This window comes from Canis lupus, chromosome 8 (genome assembly GCF_048164855.1).
Source record: "Canis lupus baileyi chromosome 8, mCanLup2.hap1, whole genome shotgun sequence".
Lineage (NCBI taxonomy): Eukaryota > Metazoa > Chordata > Mammalia > Carnivora > Canidae > Canis > Canis lupus.
In genome coordinates, this window is record NC_132845.1 from 58,910,043 (window position 1) to 58,926,501 (window position 16,459).

Consider the following 16,459-nt stretch of genomic DNA (forward strand, 5'->3'; position numbering starts at 1 on the left):
GGAACGCTCCGGGCTGGCCATGTGAGAAATGTGCCTGGTGCAAGTGAGTTCCTCAGGTTTAAATTTTATTTGGGGTTTAATTTAAATTTCGTTTTAATCTGCTTGCATTTTAATCTAACAGCCATGCAGCTAGTGGCGAAAATACTGGATGCATCCAATAAAGAGTGAGTCTATCTAAGATATGAAGGAGACTTCTGTGACATATTTGGGCCCCTGGATCCAGTTGAATGTGATGCCACCTATACTTTGTTGTTTATAAGTGCAAATCAGTTTCTTTTCTTCGCATAAGCTAGTAGGATTTCCATCGTTAGAACGGAATAAAGTCTCAACTAATGCCATGAGCAGCAGTGTCACCTTTGTGGATTCTCTCTTACTATGTGCCTGGCATTCAGCTGATGTGCACGCGTCATCTCATTGATCTTTCCAACTAAGCCTGTGAGGACCTCAGGAGCTGGACAGCCTGGGCTCGAATCCCACCTGCACTGACTACTGGCTGTGGGGACTTGGGCAACGTACTATACCTCCTGCTGCCTCAGTTTCCTTATCTGTCCAATGGGAATGATGGCAGTCCCTACCACAAAGGCCTAGTGTGTCATTACATGACAAGAGTGCCAGGCATGTGGCAAATGCTCCCTAGTGTTGACTTTTTTTTTTTTTTACTTACATCCTGATCCAGCAGGTGAGCAACCTGAGGCTCGCCCAGGTTAAGTCACTTACAAAGCTGGGATTGGAACATGGGCCCCTAGGATTCTGGAGTGTAAACTCTTTACCACCACATTATTCTGTTTGTGGCTTTTCAACTCTGTCTGTGGCGATGATAAGAGTAATATTAATAAGAGTTAGCACTCGTTGGATGCCCGAGAATTTAAATCCTGGGCAGTTTTGCTTCAAAGCCTAAGCTTTTAACTCTCAGAGAGAAAAAAATTATTCCCTTTTTAATGCTTCTCCTGCCCTTCTATTAATACCAAGAAGAAAGTCTCAGCTCAGTGCTAATATGTCTTTAATGCCTCTCTAGAATATGCACAAAGAGAGAGTCAGCCTTGGGCTCATACTATCTAGAAGGGACCTAATAGGCCCTATGCTTAACCTCTATGCTACACACCCAGGCAGATGTGGTAACTCCCTCTCTCTAGAGGTGCTATGGCTGCCTGTAGTCAGAAAGGCAATGGGGGGGGGGGGTCAGCTTCAAGAACTCTCAGAACCTGCAGAGGTGACCAGGAGTCAAGCTCTCATTCCTAGCCCAGGTGAGTTACAGAGGGTGATGGATGGCTGGGCACTGGAGGGCCAGTAGCCTGTGACACTACCAGCTGTCACACAGCCTGCATCAGCTGATGGACAGATTCTCAACCCATGGCAAGCAGAGCTGCAGACAGAACCTTGCCACACAGCATGCGATTAGGAGCCACAAACCATATCTGAGTACCTTCACCACACCCAAGGTGAGGATCCTGGGGCAGTTCCCTGCCCTTTCTGGGCCTCAGCCTCCTCAGCTGAGAAATCGAAGTACCAATGCCTATCCCCAGAGGATGATCCTAAAAAAATAAGTGAGGCCACGCATGAGAAAGCACTGCATAAAGACTGAACAAATGTGAACTGTTGCCATGATCATTATTGGAGTATAAGTGTATCATGGGCATCATAGGCACAAAGTAAATGGCTGACATTGGGGTGAGACAGGGTCACCTATCTCTTTTTAAATGATTTTTGTGGGATCCCTGGGTGGTTCAGCAGTTTAGCACCTGCCTTCAGCCCAAGGCGTGATCCTGGAGTCCCGGGATCAAGTCCCACATTGGGGTCCCTGCACGGAGCCTGCTTCTCCCTCTGCCTGAGTCTCTGCCTCTCTCTCTCTCTCTCTCTCTCTCTCTCTCTCTCTCATGAATAAATAAATAAATAAAATCTTTTTTAAAAATGATCTTTGCTTTTGTACCTGTCTCACTGTATTTTGCTCTTGCGGGGCAGGAATCTTCTTATCCATCTGGGCAGCCTACTGCCTAAGGCAGTGCCTGGCACAGCATAGACATCAACAAATATTTGTTATATGGATGGATTATGGAAGACGCATAGATAACTGGATGTGTGGATGGATGCGTGCATGGATGGAATGATGAAGGATTGATGGGTGAGGAATAGATGGATGGATGGAGAGACAGATGGATGGGTGATGGATGGATGGATGGATGGATGAATGGATAGGTGGCTTATGGGTGGATGGATGAGTGGATAGATGGGTGATGGATGGGGGAATGGATGGATGGCTTGTGGGTGGATGGATGAATGGATAGATGGGTGATAGATGGGTGGATGGATGGGTGATGGGTGGGTAGACAGATGGATGGCTTGTGAATGGATGGATGGATGGATGGATGGATGGATGATGGGTGGGTGGATGGATGGGTGACAGATGGATGGCTTGTGGATGGATGGGCAGATGGGTGGTAATGGATGGATGGAAGATGGAGGATTGATGGATGGGTGAGGGATGGATAAATGGATGAGGATGGATGGGTGATAAATTCCAAATGCACTTGAGGATGCAATTCTTGATTGGGTCAGAATCTTAGTCTGATACTGGATCCCAACCATCTAAAGCTCTCAAATGCATAGTGTATATATGTGTGATCAGTTGTGCCATCCTGAGGGGGAATTTGGCAGAAAATGAGGGCTGTGGGGGGAGAAATTTTCAAACATAAATGTAGTCTTAAAACAACTTCTGGAGTGTGCCCTCTGCGAGTCCTCCCCAGACCCACGTGAGGAAGGCTTGTATTCAGGAGGCTGCAGGTGAGGCTGGTCAAAGAGAAAGATCCTAAGAAGGCATCCGTCATGCCATTCAGCATAGTACAGCCCCAAGGGGCACTGATTTATCTTAGATGGATTTTCAAGAAAGACTGGGTATGAGAACGTTCCGGTTAACTGCCACAGGAATTTTCGGGTTCCATCCGCCCAGTGAAGGCCTACATATGACGGGTTGTCTTAAAGTTCATCTTCCTCACCATCAGTCTCAAGGGGCCACCGTGAGCCAGAGGTGGGGACAAGCCAGTCACATCGCCATCCATAGGTAAATGGATGGCATAGTGTCACTTGCAGCGTCTCTTTCTAACCTCACTAACGAGAGCACAGAGCAGTGGCTACCCATGTCGACAGGGGCCAAGGACACTTTATCAAAGAAGCAGCACTGACTGTGCATCAAGGCTGGAAGGACAGGTAGGAGTCCACCAGAAGCCTCAGAGAGGCTTGCCAAGCACACGGTCCAAATCCCAGGAAGTGGCCCCATGCATATTGCATTTCACTGGTGACACAGTGTGGGTGGGATGATGACTTCACACTTCTCTGTGAGCTGAGGGGACAGAACAGTGCGTGGCGAAGCATGTCAGGTCACAGACAGAGGGAGCCTCGTACAACCTTGAAGGAAGACAAAGAATTTTCCAGGAGGACCAGATGTGGGCTGCTTCGGAAGGGAAGCGCACACACAAGACACAGAGGCATGGAGAAGCCCTTTGAAGAACCTCTCATTCTGCCTGCCTGGCATCAGTGCTCCCTGGCTGTGGGAGTGGCATCCTGACTCCTCTGGGGATGACCACTCTGGGTCTCGGGGATTCTGTTGAGGCTGACCCCACCCCTAGCTCCGGCGGGGAGCAGATGACAAGGCCTGGCTCTTCAGAGCCACATCCCTCATGATGGAGGGCACAGGGAGGGCAAGCGACCCACGCCTGACTAATAAGCCCTCCCTGGGAGGTTTACTGGTACTAAACTGGCAGTGAGGAGGGATAAGTATGGAGCTGGTTAAGGGCTACGCATGAAGGCTTCCATTGCGTGAAGCCAACAAAGGAAACAGAGCTCTGAGAGAGGGAAGAAAAACAGAAGGAGAGACAAAGGAAGGTGGAGAGAAACAGAGCCACCGAATGAATCCTGTCGACATCATGCAAGCACCTGGATCTAGCTGAGCCTGAAGCCACCTACATGTTTCCTGGCATGGGCCAACAAAAATTCGTCTTTTTTGCTGAAGCTTGAGTTGGAGTCTGTCACTTGCAGCCAAATAAACTGTCTTATGTGTTTTTGTATCCCAATGCCCGCACTGAGGACTCAGGCCCTGGGGAAGGGGTGGACAGGGACAGATGGCATTGAGCCTGGCCCCTATGGTAACTGTACCCCTGCCACACTGGAGCCCATCCATTAACTTCCCCGAAGCCAGGTGTCCAAGGCTGTGAGGCCCCTCTAGGTTAAAAATGGATGTGTCCATCTGTCCATTCATGAGAGGCTTGACCAGGGGGGTGACCTTCATTTCCTGACTATTTGTAGACCCCAGAATCTTTGTGGCGAGCTGATGTGGCCTGGGCAGTAAGCTCAGCTGTGACCCGAGTACAGATTATGCTCCATAAATACCTGCCTGATGAATTAATTAATGCTACCTTACATAAATGTTAACATAAATATGAGATTCACTGTCTGGATGTACAGAGCACTGATTCTGACAGAGTGAACTCCACTCAGTGTCCATTTCCAAAAAACAGCCACTCTGAGAAGAGGGTGCATTTCCCAGTTCCATGCCTTGATGTTTTGAAGGGTGGGGGGAGTGCTTCCTGGGGCTTCTGAAGCGTTGACGGGAATTATAACCCCATTGAAAAGGAAAATAAGCTGGAAGTAGAGAAAATTGGGACTTATATTGAAAAAGCAACTAGAATTCATTATAGCAAGATCAGCGGGGAGCTGCATCTCCTGGGTATTCCGGAGACACATGGAAGAGAAGAGCCAGCTCCAGCTCTTAACCAGAAGGTTCCTCTCCAGTGAGCACCCCTGGCTTTCAAGGTAGACAGCTCTGGAGATGCATGAATGCGGGAAAACCAGAAAGGCTTTTTTTTCTTAATTTGGGTACCTGGCTGACTTTGGGTCTCACCCTAGATGAGGGAAAGCCACTAAAACAAGGAAGACAGCCCTTAGAATCCCAATACAAGCAGCCATATAGTGTTTAAATTCACTACAGGCCATGCTTGCTTTGAAAAATTAGAAACTTACAAAATAAAAGACAAAATGAATGGTAACACCCAGAGCTGTCACAGTTGGGGTGAAAGTAGTAGAGTCTGAGCTCCCCCGGGCACATTGCCTTCTAAATCATGATCTCTGGCCTGTCTCTGACCCCTGGGGCACAGTTGTAGCCCCACCTCTTCTCCCTCACTCCTCCCCCCCTTCCTCCTACCCCACCCTTGACCTTGCCTCTGGGCCGTCACTCAGACATCACAAACTTAACCCCGCCAGGTCTGAACTCAAGATCCCTCCCTTCCCAGTAAATAAATAATCAAAAAACCCAAAAATATGTCTCTACTTCAGCCTTCCCTGTTACAGTAATAAACATATTCATTTGTTCAAGACAGAAGTCTAGGAGTTGTCCTCAGTGTCTCTCTCTTCTCTGAGTTCACATCGAGCCAGCAGATTCTGTTGGTTGTACCTTCAAACTATATCCTGAATCCATCCAGTTCTCTCGTCTCCCCCAGAGCCAAGCCACCAGCATCTCTCACCTGGACCACCACCTGTCAGCCCTCCTATTTCTGCCTCTATCCAGCATTTTCCACGCATCAGTCAGAATGCTCTTTTGTTAAATGCTAATCATATCCTACCATCTCCCTGCATAAAAACCCTCAAAGGCATCCCAGTGCATTTAGAATGAAATCCAAATGTTATGCCACAGCCAACAAAGCTCTGCATGACCAGGTCCCTCCCAAGCCACGTGACCTCTCTTATTCTGCAATAGCCCTATTGACCTCCTTAGAGTTCTACTGATCTGCCAAAAATCCCGACCCCAGGGCCTTTGCACTTGCTGTCTCTTCCTATTTCATTCTTCTTCCTTCTTATCATCCTCTAGGTTTGCACTTAAATGTCACCTCCTCAGAGAGGCCCTCTTTGCCTCCACACCCCTCCGCATCTAAAGGAGATCTGCTCCCACATACACCCACAGGCAGAACAGTGGGCAGACTGACACCATTTATAAAGAAGGGTTAGAGACAAATCCTTGAAAAATGCTACCAGTGCTTGCCCCTGGGAGAGGGAGTGGGTGGCTGGGAACAGGGAGACTTTTTACTGTGCATTGCTTTATGCCTTTGAATTTCAAATCATGTGCATATATTATTATTCCAAAAATTTAAATTAAATCAAATCGAATAAGGTAGGAAAGAAGGGAGCAGGAAGAGAGAGAGAGAGAGAGGGACAGGGACAGGGACAGGGAAAAGAAAGGGAGAGAGAAAAGAGAGGGAAGGAGAGGCTGGGAGACGGAGGGAGGGGGGAGGGAGAGACGGGGGGAGATAGGGAGAGAAAGATACTCTTGGGAAATTGTTCCAAGGAAATAATTCCACAAACAAAAATGATCTATTCAAGAAAATAATCATTGTGGTATTAAACTATAAAGGAACCAAAAAGATACAATAAATGCCCAGCAACACAGGAATGACTCAGAAAAGAGATGCTTTGTGAACAGGATGGAGTAGTAGGACCTCCTTAATCATCATCATTATTAGGACTGCAGAAATGTGGAGAAATGTTTATGGCAATAATTAATGGGAAAGCAGACTATAAAGGAGTATATTAAGGAGGGAAAACAGTGTAGCGGGAAGAGGAAAACTGTCGAAGGGAGCAGGTCCGGAGGTCTCAGCACCTGCGCTAAGGAGATCACGACAGGAAAACGTGGGTAACATCTGAGCTCTGAGCACGGGCCCATCTTGGAGAGCAGAGACTGAGGCTCATCGGTGCCCAGGCAAGACCAGGGTGGCGGCAAAGGTGGCTGAGGCCAGCCTTGGGACTCTGGGAGATCTTGCCAGGGTGACATCAGGTGGGGTTCCTCAGCCTGGGCACAGCTAACATTTGGGGCTGAGTCCATCTCTGCTGCTGGGGCCGTGCTGTGCACGGTGAGCGGTGTCGCAGCAGCCTGGCCCTCAGCCACTGCACATCAGGAGCAGCTCCGCGCCCCGTCACGACAAACAAATGTCTCTGGACTTTGCCAGGTGCCCCCTGGGGCGCAGAATCACCCCCAGATGAGAACCCCTGTACAAGGCAAATCATGGAGCTTCTCTGCCAGTTTCCCCAACTGTAAAATGGGAGGTAAATTCTCTCCCCTCCTCTGTCCCCACTAATTACGGCTATATTTTTTAAAGAATATGTATATTAAACGTTTTTTTTATGGTGCCTTTTAAATCCAATGAAATAGGTGAGGCTCCTGCTCCTGTGGGACCCCACTTGCTAGCCTGTCGGTGGCACATCTCAGAGACAGTAATTATTTATCATCTACTCACCCCCTCACCCGTCCCGGGCTGGTTTTATAGCACACATGCGTTCCCTCACAAGGGGCTTTAATGGGCCACGATTAATTCATAAAATATTAGGAAGCACTTTGCCACACCATGGTAATAGCCCGAATTTCCACACAGGGTCTTTGTAGTTTAATGGCAGCTCAAATAATAAATTGCTTTAATGTCTTGTTCAAGCTTTTCCGGAGCCCGAAAATGTCAGCTCTAGAATTAGAGATTTCCTCATCCAACCCTCATCTTACAGATGGGAATCTGAGCTCGCTCCACCCAAGGGAAAGTGACCTGTCTGAGATCTCACAGCAGAGAGTCAGGACGAGGGCTGATCTCCTGGTTCGCGGGGCCACGTCATTGCCACCAGGCCACACTCCTGTGGGGAAAACACCATTTATCAGTGTGGGATTCGTTTGGGTCAGCAAACTGGGCACTTTTGACCACCAGCTGGCATCTGAGTGGGCTCCGTGTTTAGAATTAGCCAGAGACTGATGCTGGAGTGGGTGGTTTTGTTTTTTGTTTTTTTAAGATTTTTTATTTATTTATGACAGATAGAGAGAGAGGCAGAGACACAGGCAGAGGGAGAAGCAGGCTCCATGCAGGGAGTCCGATGTGGGACTCGATCCTGGGACTCCAGGATCACGCCCTGGGCTGAAGGCAGACGCTAAACCACTGAGCCACCCGGGCTGCCCTGGAGTGGGTGGTTTGGGGGTGGGGGGGAAACAGCTTGAAAAGTTATTCTTCCGCCACATCCACCCACCTCCAAACTCCCTCGGTCACCTGCAGGATAACAAGGTGTGGGACCATAGCATCTCTCAAGTGGGCAACTCGGACAAAGTGCCCCAAAGATTCCACAGCGCCCAGGGCAGACTCTGCCCAATTCCCCTGCAATAGTCACTCGGGCAGGAAGCATGTTCAGGGAACTCCAGGCACCGCCCACATGCCCCTGGTCCTGGCGGCCTCCCACGGGCTCAGCCAGCAACCAGGGTGAGGACAAGTTAGCGACACCGTGGTCTGCAGCAGGTGGCGGGCAGGTACCTGACTCCTCATGTGACAGGGGCATCTCCCAGAATCCACAGGTGGCCCGCTCAGGAGCACTCACTGCGCTGCCCACACCCCCACCCTGTCTCAAGGCGCCCCTCCACCACTGGAACTTCTGGAATCCCCTCCCAAGTTCACTGCCACATGTAAAGCCTCAAATCCTCAACTCACAGTCGGCTTCTGGGGGCCCCGGGCGACTTGAACTGAGCTTCCTTCTATAGTCCTCCCGGCACTGTCTCCCTCCGATGGTGACTCTGGGTCTCATAGGACAAGGCAGACTTTTTCCCCCAGAGAAGCCCTTGACACATTTCACAACAGCTCCCAGGGACGCCCGGGTGGCTCAGAGGTAGAGCGGCCGCCTTCGGCTCAGGGCGTGATCCTGGAGACCCGACATCGAGTCCCACATCGTGCTCCCTGCGTGGAGCCTGCTTCTCCCTCTGCCTATGTCTCTGCCTCTCTCTCTGTGACTCTCTGTGTCTCTATGAATAAATAAATAAAATCTTAAAAAGAAAAAAAAAAAAACCAGCTGCCCCGGACCACTCTGCCTTCCATTCTTCCCTTGGTTTATAATGCTGTTCCCCAACAGCTGAAACCCCCTACACTGTTAACTGCATCTCCCACTGTGTATGAGAGCCCTGGGCCTGGTTTATATGCCCTAGAAGAGTATGCACTCCACAAGGACAGAATTCTTCTGTTCCTTAATTCCTTGAATTGCAAGCCATTAATGGGTGAATAAGACACAGCCTCCATTTCCCTGTGAATGCCACCCTCCTGGTTCCTCTCCAGAAGACCCACAGCAGTTCATTAATGTTTCTCTTAATTGGGGCCACCCAGAACTGAACCCAGATACTTCAGGTGTGCCTCTACAGTAGCAAGGAAGAGAGGCACCATACCTCCCTCATACTGTATACAATGTTTCTATGGATATGACCTAAGATCACATCCTGGGTTTGGAACCTATTTTTCCCTGTTAGGAAGAATAACACTAACAATAATAGCAGCATTAATAACAATAATATAAAATTCATATACATCACTATTATATGCCAGACCTTGTTCTCGCATCTAATTCAGTTAACTGCAGCGTGGCCACCTCTTACATGCTGCTGAACTCACTGGCTCCATCCTGTTTACCTGAGTAAACAGGGCCTGAGTGCTGCACATTACATTTTTCCATCTAATGTTTCCCCTAATGGGATGTAGCCACCTCCAGTCTCTCCCAATGGGTCAGCACCCTGAGCCCTCCCCCCACTGCCTGATAGCTGTGTGTTTGATCTGAATGTCCCATTCCATCTTGCAGGTCAGGGAGTAAATGTTCCCACATTAGCACCAAGGACAGGCTCTCACTCCCACCTCTAGGCCTACCACCCCTCCTCCCCTGCCACCCCCTCCACCCTCTGGCCTGGACCACCCCAGCCACTCACACCCACAACTTGTCCACTTCTCCCCATCCTGCCTCCAGCTTTGTGACCAACTCTCCAGTAACTGGATATCAAGCGTCAGGCTTGATAAAGTTCACTGACCTAACAAAATAGCTCAGGAGCCAAGACCTGGTCCTACAAAGCTTTACAGACATCCACCTGTTTAAACTTCGTAACAATAACTGTGCAGTGGGTACTATTGTTATCCCACTTTACAGAAGAGGAGCTGAGGCACAGAGAAAGTCGTTACCTCGTGGTCCGCACCCAGCAAGGCTGGAGCTGAGACGCGCACCCAGGCAGGCTGCCCAACCCGGCACTCAGCGCGGCTCCAAACTGCAGGCTGCCAGAGTCATTCATGGTCCTAGTTCTCGAGGGCTCTTATTAAATACATAAATAAAATACAGTGAGGCTACCCGTAGACCGAGGGTGAAAGGACATCATGAACCACAGGTCTGGTTTTGTTGGTTCTACTTGTTTTAAATCAAGGGTTTCTATTACTATAATTCTGGGTCCCTGAGGTCCATATTAACAATGTAACAAGGGAGGCCACATTCGAGTCTTTAGGAGCTCCCAGAGCACTTCACCCCTCAAGACAGAGTCTCACCCCTCGCCCACAACCCTGTGGGGAGAAAGTACTTCATCTTCATTTTACAGATCAGGAGACGGAGGCTCCCAGAGGCTGCACAATTTATCCATGTTCACACACCCCAGAAGAGGCAAGGCAGGGTTTGAACCCACAGCCCTGGCGTTCAGATTCCAAGACGCTGGACCTCTCTAGAGCCTCCTCTGACTCCTCGCTTCTGCCCAAGCCAGAAGGAGTCGTGGTAGAGGGAAGGGGAGGACAAGCATGTGCGGCATGTACCCAGCGCAGGAGTGTGGAACCAGCTCCACGGCAAGAAGGGGGGGAAGTCTGTCTCCATGGTTACGCGGGACCTGAACAAAACATCACACACAGATTCCCGTAGCCTTGAGCACCACCCCTCCGTCCTCCCGGCAGTATCGCCCGAGAGCCGATTGCTAGGCCTTCCAACCTGCCTGCCCGCTTCTGAGAGCCTTTCTTTTTCATTATTCCCATTATGAAACCTGGCACTTTATAACAGCTAAATGTTTCCTAATTATTTACAGGTTCACCTTCACAGCACCCCATGAGATGATGATCCCGCTGTGCATTTCTGTAATACTCTGCCCGCCTCCAAAAACTCAAATTGAGTTACCAAGATTATCTCATTGATCCTCCCACTTAAGGCTGTGTCGGATCCGTAGAAAGCAGTTAGCTTCACTTTCAGCTGACAGGCAGGGATACTGAGGCACAGATGGACGGAGACTGCTATCGAGGGTTTCACTGTAAACAAGCGTGTGGGCCCCAGGCGGCATTCTGGGTTCTTTTTTTTTTTTTTTCCAACCCAGAAAAGGGAGAGTAAATGAGTTTCTTCTCATGACCAATCTCAGTCACTGATGACAGCTATTGGTCAGTCGTGTCAAGAGGGATTCGGAGGTGGTGTCTGAGATTCGTATGAAAAAGTAATATGATCAATTAAGGATGTCGACCATGGGTGAGGAAGCAGGCTGCTGGCACTCGACTATGACAACAGTACGTGTCCCTGGGAAGATTTTGTGTTAACTGTCAGCCAGGAGCGATTCTGTCCCCCAGAGGACATGTGACAATGCTTGGAGACATTTTGATGGTCATTTTGGCCCACTGAGGTGGGTGCTAATGGCACAGAGGCTTCTAAACACCCTACAATGCACAGGACAGACCCCCCCCCCAACAACAAAGAAAGAGCCAATCTAAAAGGTCAACCGTGCCAATGTTGACAAACCCTCCGTAGGACACACCCACACATCCACACTCACACTCACACAATAGTTTGGACTTCTGTCCTTGGTCCTCAGCAGGTCAAATGTCAACATGAGTATTTATACCCCAATATGCCCCAAAACAAAATTCTTGACTTTCCCCCTTGAACCTGTTCTTCCCTATTTTTCTCTGTCTCTCAGCAAATGGGACCACCCACCAGTCTCTCAGATCAAAACCCCAGGGGTCACCCCTGACTCTTCTTCCTCCTCTGCTGGCCTCCTCATCAAGTCCTTTTGCTTCTTCCTGCAAAACAGTTCCCAAGCCCACCCCCACCTCCACCCCCACCACCTCCTTCCCCATATCTACTTCTTCTAGCTCAATCTATCTTGTGTGGATCACTACAATCAGCTTCTAACTTGACCCCCAGTCATATCTACCTCTTTTTCATCCCCTGCTCCCACTTCAGGGTCTGCACACTTGCTGTTCCCTCTGCCTGACACGCTTTTCCCATATCTTCACTGGGAGCCTCCTTTTTAACAGTCGGTTCTCAGGGAAAACATTGGCTCCCCAGAAAGTCCTGTCTCCCCGACCCTCTTTTCACTGTATTTCTCACTCTCTGAAACCACCTTATTTATTTATTTGTTGCCTTGCCACTCTCCTCCTTAAAAAGGAATCAAAAGTTGATGAGTAAAGATTTTGTCTTTTTCGTCAGTGATACCTTACTACCAAAAACTAGCCCCCAAAAACAAGAACAAAAAATAAATAAATACTTGGCATAGAGTATGCATTCAAAAAAAAAAACTTCCTAAGGAATGAATGAATTAATGAAATTTCAAGGATATGGCTTTCCATCAAAGAAAAAGAACAAACCCCTTCTGTTGAGTAGGACCCAGGAGATGGAGACCGCCTTCCAGCCCCTAGAACCGAGAACCTTCCCTCCACTAAGCTCTGTTCCTCTGGACATGTGGGCAATGGGCGACTTGCTGGCAGCTCCCCCCATTCTCAGCAGTGCTGATTGGACTCCCAGCATCTCTTAGAGCCATTTAAAAGCTAACAGAGTTCTCTTTTCCCCATCCTAGACCACCTCCCTGCAACCCAAGAGCTTCATCCAGACCTGAAAGTAGCAAACATACACATGCACCCTGATGCTGGGCCCTGTGGATGAGACCTCATCTGTATGTTGCACCTTCTCAAGATCACAAGATGTTTTGTGCTTTTATGGCCATTTTACTGATGGGTAAAATGAGGTACTGCTAGTTTATGTCATTTAGTCAATATCACACAGAGCTGGCCCGGAGGAATTCTTCCCAGGACAGAGACCCAGTGCTAAACATCTTTTATCTATTCCTATTAGGATAAAGCACCTGATAAAATTTTAATGTATATCCAAAGCTTAGGGGGTAGTCATGTAATAAAGGAGCAAATGAGTGAATCAAAGGGTCACGATGCCAACTTATATTTTCTTGATTCTAAATCCAGTGGCGATGTCTACCACACTTTCCCCTCCTCCTTCACAAAATCTATGCCCATCAGAGGATGTGGGGCTTCTAGATTAGGACTGGTGGCATGCCAGGGACGCATGATTTGCCCTCTCTTATCTTTCAACCAAAATGTCAAGGAAACACACCAAGTAGTGAAATGCTACAAGGGGAGCTACAAATGGGGTCTATCAGCAATGATCTCTACCAAACCAAAAAGGAATTTCCATGAATCCACTTATCTTTGCAGGCAAGGAAGAAGATACCTGAAGGGCCCTACCACCCTAAGTCTGTGACATCCCTGCATGTGGTAGAAGCAGTGTCCAACCTCTGTAGCACATGAACCACTTTCTATGGAGACCAAGACCATTCACCCCCAGCTTGCATCCAGCATCTGCGATTCCCAGTGAGGGCACATGGCCAAGAGCCTGAGCGGGCAGGCAACAGTGCATCGCATCTTGTGTTGCAAAGAAAACTGGGCAAAGACGGGGAAAAACATAGGAAGCGTGCACCTTGGAAAGCGTAGTTTCACATCACCCATTTCTGTTAAGGAAAGTAATTCCTCCTTGCCATATTCAAGGCTCACCAAAAGGTGAGCAAAGGAGGTTTAACCTCTAGCTTGTAGAGTCACAAAATATTTTTTTAAATCCCCCAAAACAGAAATCAGCTTAGCAATAAAAATGCCAGCCATCAGGACCAGTTAAGATCTTAAGACAGAGGATGCCTGTGTGATCAGTGGTTGAGTGTCTGTCTTCAGCTCAGGGCGTGATCCTGGGGTCTGAGGATCGAGTCCCACATTGAGCTCCCTGCGAAGAGCCTGCTTCTCCCTCTGCCTATGTCTCTGCCTCTCTCTGCGTGTGTCTCTTGTGAATAAATAAATAAAATCTTCAAATAAAAATTAAAAATTAGAATAGGGGATTCCTGGGTGGCTCAGCAGTTTAGCACTGCCTTCAGCCCAAGGCATGATCCTGGAGTCCCGGGATTAAGTCCCGCATCGGGCTCCTTGGATGGAGCCTGCTTCTTCCTCTGCCTGTGTCTCTGCCTCTGTGTGTGTGTGTATGTGTGTGTGTGTGTGTGTGTGTGTTTCATGAATAAATAAATAAAATATTTTTTAAAAAATAAAAATAAAGAACTTAAGACGGGTGAACAGGAACCTAACAGCAGCCAGGTGTAAGTTAGAAAGATCAAAGAGGAAAAAAAAATTTTTTTTAATAAAAAAAAAAAAAAAAGAGGACCTGCTCTATTATGAGCAAATACTACGCCTGGAGAGACCTGTGAGACCATACTCAAAATAAGGAAACACATGGAAAATAGTCACCCAGAGGGCGCTGGGAGGACAATTCTACACTCTAAAAAGGGGAAGGATATACTCAAGATAGAAAAGAGAAGTACCTCTTTGAAGCACCCTCATTAAAGGAAGCACAGATAACTCATGAAAGCATTTGTTTGCGTCTCTGAGAAAATATAAACTCTAAATTCTATAACCAAGCTTGGCAGATTGGAGGCTAAGACAACAGATTTCATTGAGAAGAGCTGTCTGGAAGGCAGTCCAAGTGAAAGAGGAGCCACAGAGGACAGGAATTACTGTAAGGTACCACAGATACAAAGGCAGGGTCACCCACTGGAAGGAATGAAGGGTGAAATGAACCCTGCAGAAACCTAAACCAGCAATGCAGAGTGTTAGTAACACTGAACCCAAGACACTTCAACCTCTGCCTTAGAGAAGATATTTTGACGTGACTTAGGGATATAATGAGACCCAGTTCAAGAGGTGGAAAGGGTCTTTCTTTCATGTCTCTGCTCCTCTGAGCTGCAGTTGAAACTAGGTCCTCAAGCCTCCTCTTGCTTTGGTGGAGACACCACACTTCCCACCCTTAGAAGTCCAAGCAAAACCATGTTGGAGTACAGGGGACAGAAAGCAAGGCACCATCACGGCTAGTCTAGGAGAGTCTCACCTTGGTCACTAGAGTAGAAAAGTATGAAGGACATGGGGATGGAGGCCTCTCTCCCAAACTTCCAGAGAGGCCAGAAGCTGGAGAACAAAGTTTCTAAACTATTTTGGAATGCAAAAGAATGAGACAACACAGGGCTTCCAGTTTCTGGTCCAGCATATAAGGAGCCTGCAAGTCACTGATCTGTCCTAACCAGAACTCAAAAGTGGAACAAGCAACATAATCAACAACTCTTATTTTTCCCTAAGAGAAGTGAGGTCACAGGACAAACTGTTCCCTCAAAGTTGGAAAGACAGATGGATACAGAGAATTACAACCTACCAGAGTAGAAACCACCATGGGAATCAGCCCCAGAGTAGGAAATCTGGAACTGTAACTGACAGGTTGCCAGAGGCTCAGTGTGGATAAGTCTGAGAGATGAAAACTCCAGGGGAACCCAATCATCAGGGTCCACACACTTTTGTGAGTTTCACCTCCAGAAGGTCTACCAGGTCCTCACAATGAATATCAGATAAAGATCCTCTCATGCTTCCAGCAGGGGAGCAGGAAAGGAACTATTCTGAAATATGCCAGAGTGTTCTGTTCTTAACAAGGTCTGCCCTCCAGAAAACCTAGTTAACCAAACCCTAACCTACTGGGGTATTATTGGAGCCTACCTGACCTGGGGGAAGACAAACACCCAAGCCCAGGCCACTCTAGGCCTGTTTACAGCAGTTCCTTAGACCCAGTACATCACATTCAGCCATCAGGACAATTATCACAAGGCATACTCCAAGGCAAAACAAAACAAACAAACAAACAAAAAACCCATAATCTGAAGAGACAGAGCAAGCATCAGAACCAGATTCAGAAATGGCAATGCTGTTGGGACTATGAGACCAGGAACTGAAAACAACTATCATTAACGTGTTAAGGGCTTTCATGGACAAAGTAGACAGCATGAAAGAACATATGGGCAACACAAAATGGAAAACTAACAAAGAACCAAAAAGAAATACCAAAGATCGAGAACACTGTGACGGAAATAAGGAATGTCTTTGACAAGCTGATGGACGAACTGGACACAGCTGAGGAGAGTCTCTAAGCTTGAGGATATCTCAATAGAAATCTCCAAAATTGAAAAGCAAAGAGGAAAGAAAAGGAAAAAAATTGAACAGAACATCCCAGGACTGTGGGACAATGATAAAAGGTATAACATATGTGTGATGGGAATACCAGAAGAAGAAGGAAAAAGAGAGAGAGAGAGAAAGGAACAGAAAAATATTTGAAACAATAATGACTCCCAAATTAATGTCAGACATCAAACCACAGATCTGGGAAGCTCTTAGAACATCAACCAGGCTAAATTCCTAAAGAATGAGACAAAGAGAACATCAAAATTATGAGAGAGAAAATAAGAGCCTTAGAGGTCAGAAAACAGAAACCAAACACATAAATAAGTGGTGTTCAAGAAACACCAAGAAAAGCTTGGAACAAGTGGAAAGGTAGA

The 16,459-nt window shown here is 47.7% G+C and overlaps 1 protein-coding gene and 1 long non-coding RNA gene across 4 annotated transcripts in view; both read right to left on the reverse strand.

Moving 5' to 3' along the window:
* GSG1L (GSG1 like) overlaps positions 1-16,459 on the reverse strand; it is a 202,157-nt gene that overhangs the window by 168,522 nt on the left and 17,176 nt on the right. The window lies entirely within an intron of this gene.
* Positions 7,433-10,622, reverse strand: LOC140637651 (uncharacterized). The gene is made up of 3 exons (XR_012034719.1): positions 10,449-10,622; positions 9,993-10,119; positions 7,433-7,656 (listed from the first exon to the last, which is right to left on the reverse strand). It is a non-coding gene; the product is annotated as an uncharacterized lncRNA (long non-coding RNA).